Raw genomic sequence first — 22,968 nt, 5'->3', positions numbered from 1 at the left:
ATGAACAAGGACGTGTCAGCAAGAGAGTTGGTGAAACCGGACTGGAGTAGGTGTTGTTTGAGAGACATATACCAAGCGCGAGGAGGTTGTTTAAGACCGTAAATGGGCTTGCGTAATCGACAAACATATTCTGTGAGAGTAGGATCAACAAAGCCTTGGGGCTGTTCCATGTAGACCTCCTCAGTCAACTCACCCTGCAAGAAAGCATTGTTTACGTCTACTTGTTTTACCGGCCATGAGTGAGCAACAACAACATCGAGAACCAAGTGTATCGTCGTCGTTTTAATGAACGGACTAAAGGTGTCAGCATAATCGACCCCATGGCGTTGATGATACCCCTTTGCAACAAGGCGTGACTTATAGCGATTGAGCTCACCATTAGGATGGTATTTTGTTGTGAAAACCCAGCTTGAACCGATAACATTTTGGGAAGGATGTGGAGGAACCAAATACCAAGAGTGATTAGCCATCTGAGCGTTGTACTCATCAGACATGGACGGTCGCCACCGATCATCCTTTAAGGCTTGAGCCACGGTACGGGGTTCCCTGTATTGATGCGGACCTCTAACATGTAGATTCAATTTGTTTTTCGGTTTGGTGATATCATTTTTGGCTCGAGTTTGCATTTTGTGGTGGTTCAACGGGTTGAGGTATTTGTGGTTGTTGTGGTTGAGGTTGGTGGGGAGTGATAGACGTAGAGCGATGTTGCTCAGGAGGGGCAGAGTTGTTGGAAGAAGGTTATGGCTGAATCGTGGGGTTTGATTCATTTTGAGTGTGAGCAGTGGGCTTATTCGAAGTTGTTGTTTGTTAGGCCTGGTTTTGTGGCCGATTTAGTGGAGCAGTAGGCTCAGTCGTGAGAGAGAGAGGAGATAAGTGAGGCGAAGAAGATACCTGAGGTGACGGCGGAGATGAGCGTAACGGTGGGGACGGCGGTTCCGGGTGAAGGATGATGTCAGGGGTTCCACTAGAGGACGAGGGCGAGGATGAAGTGCAAGGAACCGGAGTGACCAGTGAGTGTAGAGGCGGAACCGAAGCAACAACGGGAAGAGAAGATGGTGGCGGTGTAGGTTTGGCAAACGGAAACACTGTCTCATCAAACGTGACATGCTGGGAAGTATAAATCCGGCCAGAAGGAACATGAAGGCAGTGATAAGCACTCTGTGTTAGGGAGTAGCCGAGAAACACACACAAGAGGGATCGACTCTGAAGCTTTTGTGTCGTGTATGGCTTCAACCAAGGGAAGCAACGACAGCCAAAAACTTTAAGATTGTCAATGTTTGGCAAAGTTTGAAACAACATCTGAAACGGAGAGCGCTGGCCAAGAACCGGCGTAGAGAGACGATTGATGAGATAGATGGCAGTGGTGAAAGCATATGGCCAGTACGAAGTTGGAATCGAGGCAGTAGACAAGAGAGTAAGGCCTGTCTCCACAACATGGCGATGTTTGCGCTCAACAATGTCGTTGTGCTCTGGCGTATGTGGTGGAGACGTTAAGTGAGAGATGCCATGAGTAAGTAGAAAACTACGTAAGCCAACAAATTCACCTCCATTATCAGAAAACAAGGTTCCAATTTTTTGTTGAAATCGATTCTCCATCAACGATTTAAATGCAACAAAAACTTCTTTGACATCAGACTTGCGTTTAAGTGGATATAGCCAAGTATAACGTCTGAAGTGATCGACGATGAGCAGGTAATACTTAAAATTATCAACAGAGAGAACAGGAGACGTTCAGACATCCGAGTATAAGCATTCAAGTGGTCATGCAGTTTGAATAGTGTTTTGGGAAAAAGGAAGCTTATGACTTTTATTAAGAGAACAGTCTGAGCAAGATAAAAAATTTTGAGAACCCAAAACAGAAATTTTAAAATTAGAAAGCATAGTGTTTAAAACAGAAGAAGACGGATGGCCAAGACGGGAATGCCACACTGAAAGAGGAGCTTTTGAACTAGTGTAGGTAGACAAGGCAGTCATTTGGTGCGGCGAAACTGGCCACTCATACAGTTCATCCTTTGTGCGGCCCTGAAGAAGTAAAACCCCCGTACTGAGATCCTTCATGTAATGACCCTCACCAAGGGTAAAAATCCCAAAATAAAATTTCAAGGAAATGACTCGGGAAAGACTTCAAAAGAAAGAAGATGTTAAACGAAGAAGAATGACTAGAAGAAGTCCGAGAAAATATTCGTGAGTCGGGGAATGACCGAGCCAAGATTGGAGTGACCGGAGGTGAGATCGAGGCCTTAAAACTGATCAAAAATTAATGGTTTATGCGAAAACAGCATCCGCGGGAAAGTCGGGTAAGTACCGATGAAGAATACCGAGACGTCCAAGGGATGTTCGGGTAATGTCCGGGAAGAGATCAAGATGACCAAAGAAAATCGAGAAGACCGGGAATGGTCGAGAAAATTATCCGAGGAGTCGAGAAAAATTCTCGAAGAAATATCGAGAGACCGACAATATCCAAGACACCAAGAAAAGTTTGTCCGAGAACTATCGGGAGAACCGATACGGTCTGGAAAATGCCGAGAGGGACGTCCGGGTGAGACCAAATAATGCCGAGAGACGGGTTTTTGTCGAGAAACGTTGACCGAAAGATAGGTTTTACCGAGGAACGTCGCACGAGAGACGAGGAATGCCGAGAAACCTCGATCGAGAGATGAGTTGGCCGAAAAAAATAAAATTTTTATTTTTCTCAAAAATCTGGCCAATCGGATTACATGCAATCGCATGCACTAATAAAAAGATTTACATGCACTAATAGAGTGGAGTTAGTGGGATTAATGGCGACTAACGATTGGGGGTGTTAATCACGCTAAACATGCAAGCCATGAGGAAGACACTTGTCAAGAAGCACTAAGGGAGAAGAGGAAGAGTTCGAGCATATAAATAGAGGGTGTGAGGCTTCACTATTTCATTTTCCTCATTTCTCAAATTTCTCTTAAGTCTTAAGCTCTCTTCTTTCACTTAAAAATCAAGAAAGATCAAGATAGAAGTCGAGAGAGAGGTCGAGAGAGAGAACTTTTCGACACTGTGTCGAGAGGAAATCGAGGAGAGAAGGTTATTGCGAGAGAGAGATCGCCGAAGAAAGACGAGAGGGTGATCGACGAGAATTATCACTTTGTCGAGAGCTCTACCGAAGAGTTCGTCGAGAGTAGACAGAGTTTGTGTCGAAGAATTGTCGAGAAAAACCGGTAATAGTGATCGAAGATGGTCGAGAGCTAGACGCGGTTTTTGGTCAAGAATGAGCCGAGAAAAAAAGTTGGTTGCGGTGGTTGCGGTCGAAGAAGCGGGAGGCTGATCGACGCGAAGAAGAAGCGGAGTGTCTGATCGAGTGGTGCCGTGAGATCCGGTAAACATCGACGCGTTAAGAGGTGAGTCTGTGGTAAGTATTTAGAGTAGCTGCATGTAGTTGCGGCTTAAAATTTGGTGCATGCATGCGTAGATGAGATAATTTGCATGGTGAATAAATTGGACTCACTCGATATTTGGTAAAGAAGAATTTGGGTGAAATTTTAAGTGAAACGAAACACTTAAAAATGTGGTTTAAGGGTTGCATGCATGATCGGACCTAGAGGGTTTTGCGAGTATAAATTCTTGCTTAAAAGTCGGTTTCATGCAAGAGTAAATTAGTAAATATTTTGCATTTTATTGCAAAATATTGGTCGAGGTTGATTGCATGCATAAATTGGATTTAAGGGATTTAAATGGTTAAATCGAGTGAGCTTGCATGCGTAATTGGGATAAGAAGGAGTTAAATGGTTTAAATCAATTGGATTGCATGCATGATGAAACATGTTGCATGCATTGCTTAAGTGGATTAATTTGGCTGCATGCATGTAGATAAATCATCGGTTACTTGAATTTCTATTCTTGTTACTTGATGATTAAGGTTGATTCTCTTGCTCGAAGTTTCTTGCGTGTTTATGCTTGATTTTCTAGCTTGAGACGTTGTTGGTATTTTAGCGAGTCTCTTGAATTTGTTTCTTGAGTCTTAGCTAGAATAAGTGTGTCGATCTTCTGTTCCAACTAAGGATGTCACGCATGAATTCCCGATGAACACTCGCGCGGGACACTGTCACGGCAAGCTAGCTACTAGCGTGACCGCTACATGACGATGTAGCATGTTTGTGGGCTCGTGTTGGTGACCTTTTGTGTCTCGACATGGAGAAGTGTTGGGGAACGGAACAGAATTTCGAGGGCCCTTAGGTGAAAAGAGTCTAGAGTATTTCAAGCGATCCTTGTTGTATTCTAGATGTCTTGTTCAGTTAAATGGAGAAGGAGCCTAGGATATTTCAAGTGTTCCTTGTTTATTCTGGTCGTCCTTGCGAGTCGTGTGTGAATTTTGAGTTTAAGGTGCGCCTTGGGCGTTATTTGGTGGTTATAGCGAGTCTAGATCATCGAGTCGAGTTGTAATGATCTAACTTCTATCGCTTGTTGTGGTTTAATTTGCTTCCGCTAGTGTTTCCGGCTGCGTTGCTTTGATCACTTGCTTACCGTTTGTGGTGCTTGTTTTCTTTGCTTGCCGGGTAGTTGGGTTGGGGAAAGTCGAATCCCGTGTAGGTGAAAGGGGTACCCAGGCTCACTGAGTAATCTTAGATTACTCATGTTTTTATTTTTTGTGGGCTTGCAGGGAAGCCTAAGTGAGTCTAGAGTCGGAGCAAACGTTAGGGTACCGGATAGGGTTTTCTTGTGTCCTTTGTAAAACCCTATATTTTCATAAACGGTTATGTTAAAATTACCCAACTATCTTATATATTGCTTTGATGATTTATTTTCGATGAAATATTTTATTAAAGTAATATATACGGTTTTCAGGGAAAACATGGCAAGCTGCAAATGATACTTGGCCTAGTCCGGGCTAACACAACGCTCCAGGCCACAAGGGTTATAAAGCCTAAGTAGCCTCGGTTGCGGGTGGAATTGTACTGAGGAAAACCGGTCGGGAAGTCTGCAGCTTCCGTCCAACGACCGGATCGCTTCGGTGCAGTTCCTATCGTAGCGTCTCGTGGCTGTTCGATGGCCTTCGTGGTCATAGGACGGTTCGGGGGCGTTACACTTCACCTTAAAGAAGGCAGGATAAAATGCAACAGAGACACCATTAGCATTGCATAGTCGGTATACAGAAATCAAGTTCTTATGAATGTCAGGGACATACAAGATTTTATTCAAAAGAATATCACGTGAGCGAGAGGGAAGAAGTTTGGAACCAGTATGAGAAATGGCTAACGGAGAGCCATTAGCAACAACAACATCTTCCCCACCGGTGTACGGTTCGTGAACAGAGAGGTTTGCCAAGTCCGACGTCATGTGGTGCGTAGCACCACTATCAAGTATCCACGAGTTTGGATCATAAGGAGATCCAATAGCAGCATTAGCGCGGGGTTGCCATGGACGGAAAGGACTGTTTTGCGGAGAGGAGGTAGCGCGAGACAGAAACTGCGGACACCACCTTGCACTATGGCCTTGTGTGTAACAAATTTGGCCCCGACCTTTGTAACCTCGAGGTTCATTGGTGGACAGCGGCTGGTAGAACTGACTGTGAGACACACCCCCGTAGTTGGAGCCAAAGGAGATATGTGAGAAGGAACCGCTTGTTGGTGTTAGTGTTGTGGTGTCCACCACGAGACTGGTGATGAGGACGATTGGTAGCAACATTTGCCGTAAAAGGAAACGTCGGTGGAGTAGCCTTGGAGTAGCTTAGCTTCATGATTGAGCAAACGTTCATGAACGTAGGCGATGGTAGGAGATGTATCACATGCAGCCACCTGATCAACAATGGGACTATACTCGTCGGGGGAGACCATCAAGGATCTGCTCAATCTGGTCATCATGCTCCATGGGACTACCCAGATTGGCGAGAGCATCAAAACGAGTCGTAAGGCTATGTAAGTACTCATCAATTTTTTTGGTTCCTTTAACAATAGGTTTCAACTTATCCCTCAACTGGCATGCATGACCCCTGCTTGGTTTAGCGTAGGTATCAGCAAGAGTGGTCCAGATCTCAGCCGAAGTAGTGGTCCGGGAAAGCGGAGACTGGACGGTGGGAGTGACGGATCCGAGGAGAGCACTGTAAAGTAGCTTGTCTTGACGCTGCCAGTGTAGAAGAGCCGGATTTGGAGAAACAACATCACCGACGGTGACTGTAGCCGGCGGGATTTCAGTGGAGCCATCGAGATAACCAGCAAGTCCATGACCATCGACAAAAGCATGAACTTGGAGTTTCTAAATGACGTAAGTGGTTGGTGTCAATTTCGTTATGTTAGCCATGTTGAGGCTAAGAAGAGTTTGGTTGTTTGGGTTGATGGTGACGGAATCAGAGGTGTTTGAGGTCTCGGGTGTGGTGGCCATGGCAGCGGCCGAAATTTTTTTTTTTTTGTTTGTGTTTAGGTTTAGGTTAAGGAGCGTACTGCTCTTATACCATGTAGAGAATAGAATGTGTTGTTATTGAATGAAAGGGTTTACATATTTATACTAAGATATAACTTAAACCTAGTATAAATATGTATTGACTCTTATAGTTTCTCTTTGAACTGGGTTGTGGATGGGCGGTCAACTACTTAAATCTGCATGACGGAAGCACTGGACAACCAGAAAAGAAAAAAATTATGCAAGTCATCATTAGAGATGTCAAACACATCCCCACTAATCGAATTAATTGAATAAATTACCGTGGTACAATCTTTGCATACTTCACTTAGGCCACAGCTGCCTTGATCAGGAGGGCAACTAAGGAGGCTAGAAATGCAACAAAAGTACGAGAACATTAGCCTTTAGTAATTTATAAATTGCTCGACACAGTTTAACCATAATATTTTGGACCTTATAAATAAGTATGATATTTTATACGTTTTGAATAATCACAATGTGCTACTTTTGAATAAGTTTTCCAATATTGTAAGAATGTGATAAGAGCCTATCCCATACTAGGCCCTACACCAAGTCCAGTTAAAAGCTAGCTTATGAGTGGGGATGCCCATGTGAATTTTTAACACAATGAAATGATTAGTCCAATTCATAACCAATGAGAACGCTTACAATAATTGAGGTTACTTTTCTTCTGTATATCAGTTCATTTATGTGTGTTGCATATGGGACCACTAGAACTAAATATATATTGACTCTAAGCCTTGGCAGTGAAATCAAAACATATACCTACCTGGTCATCATGGGGGCAAAAGGTACCATTTGTAAACTTTCGACAACAACCAAATGCCTCAGGAGATAACCACACAAGAAAGTCATCAAGCCATGAAGCAGCTGGCTTAGCTATGTAGCTTAGTTATGGAGTCAAAAAAGCCCTTGCAATCTATGGACAAGAATGAAAGTTAGATACTCGTATAGAATAAGAACAGATACTTCGGTAAATATGTGCTTACTCGATTACTGAAACACAACTAATGCCAACAGCTAGAGAAGTTGTAAATATTAATAGTGCCATGTCTTAAAATCTTGTGAGGACATATAAAACTATTTATTTCTTTTCCACATTGACTTGTGGAACACATTAAGAATGTTAGTAATAACAAATTTCAGTAGGTACTAAAGACAATTCCAGGTTATTTACAGACTTAACTTACCAAAGAAAGTCTCACTATCCATTTTTCACACAATCACATTTATCTCAAGTTTTTCAAATTAAATAAATGCAGACAAGCTATATACCTCATTTAAAAGAGAGTTGGGATCACACTTGTTAATGGAACAAAGTTGATTTGTCTGTCTTGATTCTGAGCTGAGACATGAGGCAAATTGAGTTTTAATCATAAGTTGGACCAAATTATATCAGCTAAACACTTACAGCTACGAGAAACAGAACGTGAGATACCTGTAGTTATTATTTTTCAGAACAAAGTATAAAGGTGGACCGATACGAATATAATGTAGAAATATTGTTGAAGTAACCCTAATAGGAATTGAGGGGCACTTGTAAGATAACCTAGGTTTGATACTTTAAATTATTAAAGTTCAATAGAAACCTGAAGATATGAATCCTGAGGGAGAACAATTTGTTGCTCCAAACCAGGCTCAATCCGAGTGGACAATGCCTACAAAATCCATGAACATGATTAATAAAAGAAGATAATTTCAACAGCTAAATGAAGGATACAACATTTCTCTTACGGGTCAGAAAATGTATCAACTTACAATTCCAGCCATTGCTAAGCCAAAGAAGAAGGCAATAACCAATATTTTGACTGCCCAATGGCTGAGGATGGGTGCATGAATTTCCTGAAAGTGTAGAATGAAGCATAAAAAATTCAAAATAAATAGATTGAAAAATTGCCTAGAGTAAAATACATGCAAGGATAACGTAAAATGTTATCTTTTCAAGGGCAATCTCAATTATGTAGAACATAAACCAAATCTCCAATGGTGTACTAGGTGGTATGAGTTGATTAATGAAGTACCTTCATATATCGAGTCAAAAGGCAAGCTTTTCTCTGACCAATCCCTGAGAGTGATCCCAGGCAACTACAATGAAACTTTAATTTCACAAAATTTGATATATCAAAACCCAAAAGTGATTACCTTTGTCAGCACTATCTGATGATTGTGATGTCTTGATACATGGGAAGTAATCAACCCTCTTATTCTCTGTCCGTTGGAATTCAAAAACTATCAAAGCAACAAAAGCAGTAACCTGGAGAAGAAAGTCCAAAAGGACAGCCAATGCTGCAAGCATGAAGCATAGAATCGTTAAAAAGTCCGAAGGTAATCAAAGTATTCGAACTGAAATACTGAAAAGTTTTTACTGACCAGCAAACATGGAGAACACTCGAACATCTGGCATTTTAATAAAAGCACCAACAGGAAAAGCTAAAATCTCAACTAAACTTGCAAGAGTAATCGATGATCCAACTTCCATAAGGGCATTGCTTATTCGTCTTTCCAAAGGGAGCTCTTGCTCTTGTCTCTTGACAGCATGAACCAGTTACACATATTATCAACACCGATCTGTCAATAAATATTTCATGTAGAAGTAAGGAAAAAAATAAGAACAAGATGTAGATCGTCGGCTGATCAAAGGTCAATTAAAACCCAAAGTACACTCAACCACGATCTAGTGGTGTCGTCGTAGCACTTTAGGATCGGATCCACAGAGACCAAGCGATGCACTATGAAATTGTATAGATCGAATATAGCTAATGTAATAAGAAAGATTGTGTTTCAAGTAACCGATCAAGAACAGAAAATAAATATGAGTTTCGAAATCAAGGAAAGGTATTGGGCGAAGGGAATCAGTTAGGGGTTTAATCACAAATTTAGATGATAGATTGGAATGCATTAGGAACCGTTCTTGAACTCAAATCACAATTATAAAGCTAACCTACTTCCGCAGCATTAGCTAACTTTGCAAAGAAATAACTAGACCCTAAACTTCCGTTTGAATCTAGATAAACAAGCAAGCATTAAAGTTCAAGTTTGATTTGTTCACAAGGTGCCTCAACTTCAACTTCCGTTGGCTAAGGTCCACCTTGCTCACCTATGTTTCTTTCAAGTAACTCAACAACACTTTCGGAGCCACGATGAATTAAACCTAAGATCTTAATCTAGGTGATCAATCTAGCTTAAGCATTAAGAACAACAAAAGGTGAAGAACAAATAGATCTATCCCAAATCTAACAACCTAAGTTTAGATAATCATAAATCCCCCTTTGAAACCCAAAACCCAATAGTAAAACTACTCAGACATGGAAGTAAAAGAAAAGCAAATCAAAGATGAAGAAATCATAATCGAATTGCAAAGAGAAATAAAAGGGTTCAGAATTCTTCTCAAAAAGGTTAGAAAGGATAAGAGATCTTCTCCCAAAGCTTACAAGTACTCAAAAGCTGCGTAGAATAAGAATTGTTTTTCTAGAGGTCGAGCCTCGTGCTTAAATAGTCAAATAAAACCCTAAAAGTCGGTTTAAAACATAAAAAGAAAAGTTGCTTCGGGTACGGGACTGGTCGATCCCAAATGTGGATCAGCGGATCTCGGATGCTTTTTCTGCGGTTGCTCCATCTGCTTGCCAATCCGATCAGTCTTCAACCAATTTAGCTCCAAACGCATGCTTTCATCCCCAAAACACTCAGTTTCCTTCCAAAGTAGCCTAGAACCTGTACAGACTCACAAAAGACTAAAAAGACTCTAAAAGCACACTTGGACCTAACAAAAGACTCAAAAGAAGTATAAAAACTATGGTTAAAATCCTATAAAATACAGACACATCAATTCCCCCGGACTTGAATCTTTGCTTGTCCTCAAGCAAGAACAGACAAAAACTCAAGAACAAAGAAAATGTTTGAAAGTGGAAACTCACATATTCTTGGGAACTTCTTCTTTGCACTCTTCATCACATCAAATGAAGAACTACTTTTTGTACTCTGCCCATGATTAGGATCAACACTCCCTACTCTGAACTCCACAGCCTTAGAGAACCTTCAATCTCCCCATCATTGTCTCTCTACATCAGATTAATAAAAAGGTGCGGTCTTACCATGGGAGTATCGATCATTGAACTTTTTGACTCCTTCAACCTTTTATCGCCCAAGACCTCCTTCGTATGCTCCCTTTCCTCTCTCTTTTCTCACTTCCAAAGGATTGATTTCTCCCTAATTTTCTAGGGTATCATTTTATTTTTTTTATCAATCCTTTGCTCTTATCTTGCGGACAGGTTTCCATGAGTTTCGAAGGATGCACGGGTTTACGCACAACCCTCGGTTCACTTCTTTATTACCTATATCCTCTTTTTTTTTTTTACTGAGTACTGAAGGGAAGAGAGAGGGGAAGCATACTTTGCAAGGAGATGCATGTCTCATGAGGCTTGAAGGGAGGAGTCTTGTCCGATGTATACCAAGCCCCAAGGTAAGAAGTTAAATCCGGTTAAGTCTTGTCAAAGCTAGAGACAACTTAGTGTTCAACTTACTGTTCTCCTTGTCGAATGTCTTTTGGGGCATGTTGAGACTGCTCATGTTCATTCCAAGTTTCATTCCAAATCAGAGGTACAAAAGTAATCATAAGAGTGTTAGATCAAAGCAGAAATTCCTAAAATTGATCATAGTTTCCCAATTTTTTTTTTAGTCTCGATAAAATGACTCAAAATAAATGAAAACCCAAAAGAAAACAACTAAAGAAAACGACATTAGTAACCTGGAGACATCCCTCCCCCGGACTTACTTCACACCGTCCCGGTGTGAAAGAAAAGCCAAGAAAAAGGACCTCCGACAACAAAAAAGGGAAATAGAAAAATCCTAGAAAAAGAAAAAGGATAACCTGTGGTGAAGCAGCAGACTAGCGAGTAGGCGAGGGGGTCGCGGAATGGTCAGAAAAGAGAGGCTCAGTAGCTGCGTCCTCGTCGTCACTGGCGGCACTGGGACCCGACGATGGTGGTGCAAAACAGGACGGAGCAAGCTCCTGGAGCCAAGTAGCCAGTCGAGTGAGCAGCATGTTGTTCTTCCTCTCAGTGTCGTAGACCCACCTTTCAAACTCAGATTGAGGCGCTTGTGTAGGTGTGTCAGCAGCGAATTGGCTCACATCAAAAGGAGGAAATGGTGGAAAGGGGCGAGCTGGCTGTGTGGACTCCACGGCGGCTCCTGCTTGTGTGCTACGTGTGGGCTTGCGAGTAGCATATCCACCTTCCTCCATCCAAACCACCTCGTCAAGGTTGCAGAGTGCTAATTCAGGAGGCTCAAAGGCAATGTTCTCCGTCTTGCGAAGTGAAGTGCAAGATAGCATAGGGATCCGCATGTACTGAAAGTTACCTGCCTTGTCCTGAAATCTATAGACAAAATTCTGACGCACAAGAATCTCACTGGTGATTATGTACTTGAAGTCAAGGAGCTTCTTCTCTTGGATCGAAGTGGATGAAGCAATGCCACAATATTCGATGATGGGGGTCACCAAACTACCAATGAGTATTCTCTTATTCTTTGCTTTGGCCATGTCTTTGCGGATCTGCTCAAACTCCTTAGAAAGCAAGAATCCAACGTAACGTCATGAGTTTGATGGTGGACCGGAGAAGTCGGAGGATGCAGTAACCAACGAAGACCATGAAAGAACATCCATAACTCAGGTAGCTGCAATGTGCTAGTTTCAGCCCTAGCATAAATGGTAATTTAGCAGCGATCCGAAGGACTGGGTTGCGAATGCGAGATTGTCTGGCTCCGCATGAGACATAGTTCCCAGCTCCAATCAAGTTCCAAACAACGGACCTGATTTCGATCTTATCCATCTTGCATTGCTTGTGTCGAGGGAAACCAAAAATGTCACAGTGATCGAACATAGAGATGGTGTAATGCTTATTCAGCAGAAAGAAACTGATCGAACATTGTTCAGCCAACATGTCAGGACCGGCAGGCATATCCACCCTCACAGTGGCCAGAAACTCTCTTGCAAGCTGCTCATGTAAGTCCCATAGCTTTTCTGCAAAAGAACCAAACCCCATGTTCTTTACCAACTCATTGAAATCAGCAAGCATGTCCATCCTCCCGAAAAGCTTTAGGTCAGGAAACCGAGTCGGCTCCATCTTACATTGACCCAGCAATTTGAACCACTTAGCATCGTCATCATTCCATATTCGAGTTGGTCGCACGACGGAAGAATTTGCATGTTCCTTACCACTGCGTCGTCTTTTAGACATTGTGAGATAGCGAAATTAATTGAAAAATTCTCCTAGTCAACCAACATAAGTTACAAGCCTATCTCTAAATTCAAGCCACAACAACTTAAATCTAGTTCCAAAACCTCCTTTAACTATTTAACCCATCAATTCGCAACTCAAGTAGGAGGAAGGATGGAAAAAGATAACGGAGGACCAAAATTGAACCGTGAAATCGCCGAGAATCCAACACAAGAATGAGAAAGAGAAAAACTTACCTCAGTCGGCTTCGATTCTAACTGTGGGCATATTAAATAGAATCCAAATCTCAACAAAATAAAGAAATAACCGAGAAAGAGAGAGATGGATGCGTAAATCGGGGTCGGCGAGAGGGAAGAAAGAAGAAGAGAATGAAATTAGGTCTAAAATTCTGGTGTTAGACACGAATCTGGTTTAACCCGGTTCAATTTAAGTCCAATAAACGGAATAAACCAGTTTCATTCTTATTTTCTCTTTTTCTCTCGAATTCACTTACTTGTGATGGGGATCGGCTGATCGAGAAACAGATTAACCGATCCATAATGGCTGGGGAACACTCTTTGTATAAAGAATTCACATCTTCTGCGTTTTGAACATGTCCCATGAAGACTCAATTCCACCTCAACCAGCGGGTAATTCCTAAAAGAAAACCAAACAAAACAAAAATTCCTAAAAGAACATGAAAAGATAGTGGAAAACAAAACTAACCCCCTTGGGTTGCCTCCCATTAGCGCTTGTTTAAAGTCACGAGCCTGACTTTTCTTGCTGCTCAAGCAGCTTGAGGATCCATCAGAGGGATGGTGAAACAACCCTTCTCTTTTTTTTATCTTATAATATAATTCACTAGTGGTCCCATACCCACTAACATCCTAGCAACAACCAACAACAGCGGATAACCAAAAAAAACAATTCCATTAATCCGATAAGAATTCCAACAATAATAATCCAATAACCAATAATGCAATAATCCAAACCAACAATGAAATAACAAAGTTCCAACATCCTACAATGTTCTATCAACTTAATACTAGCAACCTAACAATAGCTAGACCACAATCAATCAAGCCTCTAGAACATCCTCCTCCTCATCGCCTTTGATTCAGCGATCACACTTTGCCTTTACCTGCAAACCACAAACAACAATTGAGATGCGTAAGTATTATCATAAATACTCAGTGAGGCCATCCTCCCATCTACTAGGTTATACACACAAGCATATGAGACCCTCATGTTTAAGCAAGCAAACAAAACACAAGCAATATAACAAACCAGGAAAACAAGTCTCAGATAAGACTAGTGTCGACCAATGCTACATCGGTGCCGACCGATGCCACAAGACCCGGTGTCGACCGATGCTGAAAGGTGTCGATCGATGCTTCACAATAAGGTGTCGACCGATGCTACATGGTGTCGATCGATGCCTCTTCTGCAGACACGATATGCGCGAACACGAACGTCGAACTTTTGTTTCAATCCACATCATAATCGTCTCGAACTCACCCAAACACCTCGGAAATCTCTGTTAATCACAAAATAACGAACCCCAAGCAAGCAAACACCACAAACAACAAAGAAACACCCAAACAAAAGAGATCTCATGCTTAGATCAACCATGGTCAATCACCCACCTCAAATACAGGAAGATTGGATTGAGAAATCGATGGAAACAACACCTCCAGGAGCTTCTCCTTCGTTCCCAGCAACAGCTATCCCTTCTATAGCCACAGATCTCTCCAAAACACCAAGAACAAGCCCAGAAACTCACAGAACACGTTTTCTCTCCTTTTTCTCTCTTTTCTCACTCAACGGCGACAACAAAACTCTCCCAAAACCCTTAATTTGTCGTTTAGTCACTTATAAATACAATTTAGGGATTCTACTTGAACCAAACCAAACCAAACAGCAATTAAAACGAACCCGACCAAACCGGAACACATGGTGTCGATCGATGCACCAAGGGTGTCGATAGACACCCACACCAAAACTACAAAACTTGGTTCGCGGATGTTACAGATGGCAGCTTCCTCAGTTGGACCGTGGTCAGCGAGATACGGCTTAAGTCGTTGACCGTAAACAGTGAACTCCTTACCATCATGGTTCCATAGAACGACGGCTCCGTAGGGCATAACCTCTTTGATGCGGAAAGGTCCAGACCAGCGAGAGCGTAGCTTGCCAGGAAAGATCTTCAAGCGAGAGTGGAAGAGGAGAACCAGGTCATCAGCAGCAAAATTCTTAGGAACAATCTTCTTGTCATGCATTGCTTTAGTGTGTTCCTTGTAGATTTTGGTGCTCTCATATGCATTCATGCGGATCTCATCAAGCTCATTCAGCTGAATCAGGCGTCGTTCGGCCGCGATCTTGACATTGAAATTCATCTGCTTGGTCGCCCAAAGTGAGTTGTACTCGAACTCGACAGGTAGATGGCAGGACATCCCGTAGACCAACTTGAATGGTGTGGTGCCAATAGGTGTCTTATAAGCGGTCCGGTAGGCCCATAAAACATCATTGAGTTTAGCAGACCAATCCTTCCTTGTTGAGTCTTGTTGAGTTTACTGTTTTCTCCAAGATGCTTTTAATTTCACGGTTTGTGATCTCAACTTGCCCACTAGTTTGAGGGTGATATGGTGTAGCGACCTTGTGTGTTACTCCAAGCTTCTTTAGAAGATTCTCGAAGAGTTTATTTATAAAATGAGTTCCACCATGCTAATCACCACCTGCGGGACACCGAACCGTGGGAAAATTATGTGTTTGAACATTTTAAGAACGACCTTCGAATCGTTGGTGGGACTCGCCAATGCTTCTACCCATTTGGAAACATAGTCGATGGCCACAAGTATGTAGAGGTTGGCATAGGAAGGTGGGAAAGGTCCCATGAAATGCGATTCCCCAACAGTCAAACACTTCGATTTCCAAGATAAGATTTTATAGCATCTCATTCCATTTGCTTATTTTCCCTCGTCGCTAGCAAGAATCACATCAGGAGACAAGATCATTTGCATCACGGAACAGAGTGGGCCACAAGAGGCCTGCTTCAAGTACTTTGGTCGCAGTTTTGAACGTAGCGAAGTGGCCTGCGTAGTTGGATCCATGACAGTCAAAAAAGAATTCCCGAGACTTCTGATTCTGGAACACACCTTCTGTAAAGGTCATCAGCACAATGCTTGTAAAGATACGGCTCATCCCAGAAGTAACGCTGCACATCCCGCAAAAACTTCTTCTTCGCATAACCAGTAAAGTTGGGGGGTTCCTCTCCAGCACACAAATAATTTGCGATGTCAGCATACCATGAGGAGTCATCGCTGATCTGCTGGAGGACCTTAGCATCAGCTTTATCTTTGAAACATTCCTCATATGCTGCAGCTACATAGACATTCTCCTCAGGAAGCCGGTCATTGATAGGGATCTCAACATCGATCCTCAGCCTAGAAAGATGATCTGCGACTCCATTATCCACTCCTTTCTTGTCCTTTATCTCAAGGTCGAATTCTTGCAGGAGGAGAATCCATCGTAGCAGCCGTGGTTTAGCATCCTTCTTTGTGAGTAAATAGCGCAGGGGGGCGTGGTCAGTGTGGACAATTACCTTATAGCCGACCAAGTAGGATATGAACTTCTGAAACGCAAAGACTATTGCGAGGAGTTCTTTCTCTATCGTGGCATATTTGGTCTGAGCTCCATCGAGTGTCCTACTTGCATAATAGACGACATGTAACTTACCATCCTTGTGCTGTCCCAAAACTGCTCCAACAGCAAAATCGCTTGCGTTGCACATAACTTCGAATGGCAGGTTCCAATCGGGTGGCTAAACTACTGGAGCTGATATCAGAGCCTGTTTGATTGTGAGGAAAGCCTCCAAGCACTCTGCATTAAACTCAAAGGAGATATCTTTGCATAACAGCTGGGTGAGTGGTCTAGCGATTTTGGAGAAATCCTTAATGAACCGTCGATGGAAGCCAGCGTGACCGAGGAAACTGCGTATATCCTTTACCGTTTTAGGCGGTTGCAGACTGGACATCACCTCGACCTTGGCCTTACGTCTATCCCCTTCTCAGAAATTCGATGACCAAGGACAATCCCATTGGAGACCATGAAATGGCATTTTTCCTAAATCAAAACAAGGTGTTTGTCCACACAACGTTGGAGAACTTTGCACAGGTTAGACAAACATGAGGAGAAAGATGAGCCATAAACCGAAAAATCATCCATAAATACCTCCATAATATCCTCTATCAGGTCAGAGAAAATTGACATCATGCAACGCTGGAAAGTGGCTGGGGCATTGCATAACCCAAAAGGCATCCGTCAGTAAGCAAATGTGCCATAAGGGCAAGTGAAAGTAGTTTTCTTCTGGTCATCCGGGTGAATCGGAATCTGAAAGAAACCAGAATAACCATCCAAGAAGCAGTAATAGGGATGATTTACTAAGCGTTCAAGCATTTGGTCAATGAATGGAAGGGGGAAGTGATTCTTCCTGGTGGCTGCATTCAGCTTGCGGTAGTCGATGCACATTCGATGCCCAGTTACCGTCCTGGTGGGGATCAACTTGTTCTTTTCATTTGCAACTACTGTCACTTCTCCTTTCTTTGGCACAACGTGGACTGGACTCACCCAAGTGCTGTCAGAGATGGGGAAAATAACTCCAGCTCCCAATAGTTTAAGGATCTCCTTCTTCACCACTTCCTTGAGGTTTGGATTCAGCCTTCGTTGGTGTTCTATAGAAGATTTCGAAGGATCTTCAAGGTGGATGCGGTGAGAGTATAACTCCGGTGAGATACCTGAAATGTCATCCAAGGAATAGCCCAAAGCCTTCCTGAATTTTCTCAACTCGCAGAGCAAGAGTGTGGTCTCAACATTATTCAGGTTAGAGTTAATAATTACTGGGAGTGGCTCTAAATCCAATTTTGGAGCCTTGAGTTCGCTCCAGTCCCCCTGGTTGTCCGAAGCCTCATAACAGAGTTCATTATCGACCGATCCAGAAATAGGAATAGCTGTTCCACTGCATTTGTTTGTGATTTCTGCAGAGAGAGCCGGATCGATCAGTCCAGTTTGCATATTGACAAAAAGGACTTCGCATTCTGAATTTGCTGCAGCATCGTGTGTTTCTGCCATCCTCACAGTCTCTTCATACAAGTATCCCAACTCTGGTTTCTCCTTAGTCAATGCTACGGCCAGGTGATCACTCGAACATACTTCTTCATAGATCTCATCAGCTATTTCTCCTATGGTGTCAATCCAGAGGGTTTGGCCATCGATTGTGGGTTTCTTAGCCACTTTCTCCAGGTTGAATCTCAAAACCAAATCATCCATGTGAAAATCAATTTTTCCCTCTCGGACGTTTATCATTGCACCAGCCGTGGCCAAGAAGGGTCTTCCAAGTAGAATGGATTCTTGGGATTCCTTGTCCAGTTTCAAAACAATGAAGTCAGTTGGTATGTAGCAGTTCCCAATTACTCCTTCTGGACGGCGGGTAGAGCGATCAGCAAGGACTAAGGTGACTTGGGTTGGCTTCAAAGTGTACAGACCAAGTCGCATTGCAACGCTGAGAGGCATCAGGCTCACTCTTGCCCCTAAGTTGCAAAGGCAATTTTTGAACTTGAGATCCTGTATTGTGCAAGGCAGAGTAAATGGTCTTGGATCTCCACATTTTTCTCGCATCCGATTTAGGAGCATTGAACTGCATTATTGTGTGAGATACATTACTCCTTTCTCCAAACTGAGCTTATCGGTGAGGATCTCCTTCATATACTTCTTGAGAGATGGAACCATCCGGACTGCTTCAATGAAGGGAGTCTGACTTGAAGCTCTCCTACCACTGATTTTAGCTTTGCATACTCTCGCTCTTGTATCTTGGTCTTACGTCAAGTGGGAAAGGGAAGCTTGGGCACATATTGCGATTGAGGTTCGCAGGGTTGTCCTCCCTCAGTAACTGTACCAGAGATTTCAATGCCATCAGTAGCTTCGTTAGGAGCTTCATCAGAGTTGCTTTTCTGCTCTCTTGTCGAGGATTGGCCAGTCTTGTTATTAGATCGGTCAGTCCCATCTTTCTGTTGTGGTTCTTTCTGTTCCCTGCCGCTTCGAAGGGTAATGATGTTTAGGAATTCTTTTGGATTAGCCTCGTTTTTCCCTGGAAGTGTCCCTGGTGGTGCTTTAACTCTCGCTGCAGACTGTGCCACTTGGTTTTCCAACACTCGCATGTGGCTATCGATAGCATGTATTCAGAGCTGAATGAGCTGTGCGATAAAATCGTTAACAATTTTATCCTTAAATTCAGCTCTGAATACATGCTATCGATCTTGACATTCACCTTAGTGGCGTTTTTCTTTTGATTCTCCATCAAAGCATGCTTCATTTGTTCTAATTTTCTTTACTACGGGGCTGCGGCTTGCGGTGGTGGTGCTTAGTACCCTTGTGAGAAGTTGTTGAGTTGAGGTTTCTGCTGGAAATTCGATCCTCCAAAACATGTTCCATTATTCTGGAAGCCTTGTGCGAAATTGCTCTGCTGAGGTCGCGGTGGATAGACCTGATCCTGCGGGTTCTCAACATTGTTGCTTCTATAGGAACAGATTAGGATGATTCCTAAAGCTCTGGTTAAAGCCTCGATTCTGAAAATTTCCTTGTCCTCCTATGTAGTTCATCTCCTCCGTACCCTCGAGGTATGTCTCACCTCCGAAATCTGCATATCCCCCGGCCTGTTCCTCGCATACGTTAACGTTTTGGTGATCTATTTTCAGTAGGAGATTCGCCTTGGCTGTGAGATCCTTGATGGCATCAGTCTCGACAGCATTGACCCTCACCGTACGATCATAATCTGTGCCGTGATTGCTATTGCTTGCCGCAAGATTTTCTATTAGTGCATTGGCCTCATTCGTGGTGTTGGTGGAGAAATCTCCTTTGCTAGCTGTATCTAGTGCCATCTGGTACTTCTGTTCGATACCCCCATAGAAGATGTTCATCAGGTTCTCTTAGGTGTAAACGTGGTGGGGACAGACTCTCATATATTCCTTGAACCTCTCCCATGCTTCGCAAAATGTCTCCATGCCACCTTGAGAGAATGTATTGATTTTGCTTCGCACTTTGGCTGAGCGTGATTTGGTGTAGAAGTGATTCAGGAAAGTTGCTCTGCATTGTGCCCAAGTGGTGAGCGATCCAGAATCCAGAAGATTCAGCCATCTCAGCGCCTTATCCGCCAAAGAGAACTGGAACAACGTCAGAATGAGGTAGTCGTAGGGGACACCATTGGACCTCGTCGTACTTGTCAGTCTTTCAAAAGCCTCGATGTGATCTAGAGGACTCTCCGATGGCAACCCATGGAACACACGATTCTGAACCAGATTGATTAAATTATGCTTATCATAGTATTGCCTCGCAGGAGCGGGTGGTTGAATCGCAGATCGATTTGCAAACAGCCTGTTTTAAGCATCTTCATCCCTCAAGGTGGCTTGCCTTGCTGGCGGATTCGGTGCAGCTTGCTCTTGCTGGTTCTGCCTCTGCTTTTGTTGGACGATACCCAACTGAGGGTTGGGTTTTTGAATCCATGTCTCTTCTCCGTCAGCCATAGGGTTGGCCTGGGCTTTTGCTTTCCGGTTTTCGCGTTCAAGCTGTGCTAACACCCTGTTTCCTAGTATACGCAAGTCAGCTGTCTTGTTGCTCCCTGTATGCATAAACCTGAAACAGAGGAATAGGGTTGCAAGAACTAGTTAGTAAACTAAAATAAAATAAACCTTAGACTAAACGTGAATCTAAAATTTTAAAGGCAGTGTTTTGGTCCCCGACAACGGCGCCAAATTGATCAAAAGTCAATTAAAACCCAAAGTACACTCAACCACGATCTAGTGGTGTCGTCGTAGCACTTTAGGGTCGAATCCACAGAGACGAAGCGATGCACGATGAGATTGTATAGATCGAATATAGTAAGGCAATAAGAAAGATTGTGTTTCAAGTAACCGATCAGGAAAAGAAAATAAATGAGAGTTTCAAAATCAAGGAAAGGTATTGGGCGAAGGGATTCAGTTAGGGGTTTACAATCACAAATTTAGATGATAGATTGGAATGCATTAGGAACCGTTCTTGAACTCAAATCACAATTATAAAGCTAACCTACTTCCGCAGCATTAGCTAACTTTGCAAAGAAATAACTAGACCCTAAACTTCCGTTTGAATCTAGATAAACAAGCAAGCATTAAAGTTCAAGTTTGATTTGTTCACAAGGTGCCTCAACTTCAACTTCTGTTGGCTAAGGTCCACCTTGCTCACCTATGTTTCTTTCAAGTAACTCAACAACACTTTCGGTGCCACGATGAATTAAACCTAAGATCTTAATCTAGGTGATCAATCTAGCTTAAGCATTAAGAACAACAATAGGTGAATAACAAATAGATCTATCCCAAATCTAACAACCTAAGTTTAGATAATCGTAAATCCCCCTTTGAAACCCAAAACCCAATAGTAAAACTACTCAAACATGGAAGTAAAAGAACAGCAAATCAAAGATGAAGAAATCATAATCGAATTGCAAAGAGAAATAAAAGGGTTCAGAATTCTTCTCCAAAGGGTTAGAAAGGATAAGAGATCTTCTCCCAAAGCTTATAAGTACTCAAAAGCTGCGTAGAATAAGAATTGTTTTTCTAGAGGTCGAGCATCGTGCTTAAATAGTAAAATAAAACCCTAAAAGTCAGTTTAAAACATAAAAAGAAAAGTTGCTTCTGGTACGAGACTGGTCGATCCCAAATGTGGATCAGCCGATCTCGGATGCTTTTTCTGCGATTGCTCCATCTGTTTGCCAATCCGATCAGTCTTCAACCAATTTAGCTCCAAACGCATGCTTTCATCCCCAAAATACTCAGTTTCCTTCCAAAGTAGCCTAGAATCTGTACAGACTCACAAAAGACTAAAAAGACTCTAAAAGTACATTTGGACCTAACAAAAGACTCAAAAGAGGTATGAAAACTATGGTTAAAATCATATAAAATACAGACACATCATCGGCAACAACATCAGTTACATATTTAAGTTGCAAGCAATATTAGTATCAGATATGACGTACAGCTAAAACAAGAAAAGGTATGACTTCCATTGTGATTAGGGTCGATTTCATCCCAGCAGCACTCAAAAATCCTACAGAGCCAATGACAGAAAGCATGACAAGAACAACACCAGATAGACCAAGCAAAACCTGAAATTAAAAAGGTTACATTTCAGAATAAAGTATAAGAAAATCCTTTGGGGTTTGAAACCTCATTAAGTTCAGAGTAACACTATGATTCAGATAATTCTAACCGTTAATCATTACCAAACCTTTGACGTAATGTAAAAGGAATTTAAGCAAGGTTCATCCCCAAGTGTGAGTGATATATAGGCGAACATGACAAGATAACTTATCTGAAGGACAAAAACAGGAGAAATAGAAGACATGAAAGACATATTAGAAGCCAAACATAGTAGGAATTAAAAAAAACAATAAATAGAAGTAAAAGATGGCATAAATATATTAAGATAAGGGAAAATTCCCAAAAAAAAAACCAACTATTTAATATTTGCTAGAAAAACACATGAACTTTTTTCGTTGTCAGAAAAATCAGAAAAATACGCAAACTATTTTTTATTTGACAAAAAATATACTAACTATTTTTTTTTTTCAATTTCTCCTTGTCTCTGTTACGTCCGTTAACGACATTGTGACGGTGTTACTATTTTTGAAAAAAAATCCAGAAAACGGATTTGTCACCAAAATGCACTTATTTTTTTGGTCCAGGGTCCTGAGAAAATTTCATGATGGGTTACCTTCCTGGAAGTGATTATCGGAACTGTACGAGTGAGGAAAAAACACAGGAAAAGATCATTTGTTGATTTGTAGGATCGGTAAACAAGTTTTTAAAGCCTCCCAGACGTAACAAACCGGCCATCAAATATGAGTGGGTCCACGAGCCAGAAATAGATATAGGGCCCACTAAGCAAAGTGGCGGTTGAGGCGTTACAGAGATAGAGGCTACATCATGGTGTGTCAAAGACACTTCCTCGAATACATTGGGAAATTTAACATTAGTTACTATCAAAAAAATTTTGTCACGTTAGAAAAGGTTTTTACTTTTATTGGTTTTCGGAGCAAGCTATTTTGAGATAACAATAATACGTGAACATGTTCTCTTCACACATGAGGAGGGCAGAGCCGAGGTTCTCTCTAGGGTGTAAAAGGTTGGACACAAGGTTATCTCCCCAAGGGAGGAAGGTGGAGGAGGTTTGGCGTAAGGTTTATCTCTCCAGGTGAGGACGGCAGAGCCAAGGTTTTCTCCATGATGGAGGATGTTGGACGCAAGGTTCTCTGCATAAGAGATTAGGGCAGAACCGAGGTTTTCTC

At 42.2% G+C, this 22,968-nt stretch overlaps 1 pseudogene; it reads right to left on the bottom strand.

Moving 5' to 3' along the window:
• Nucleotides 1–22,287, bottom strand: part of LOC104759756 — a 26,526-nt pseudogene extending 4,239 nt beyond the window's left edge.

The sequence above is a fragment of the Camelina sativa genome, chromosome 17, assembly GCF_000633955.1.
Source record: "Camelina sativa cultivar DH55 chromosome 17, Cs, whole genome shotgun sequence".
Lineage (NCBI taxonomy): Eukaryota > Viridiplantae > Streptophyta > Magnoliopsida > Brassicales > Brassicaceae > Camelina > Camelina sativa.
This window is presented reverse-complemented; position numbering and strand designations above follow the sequence as displayed.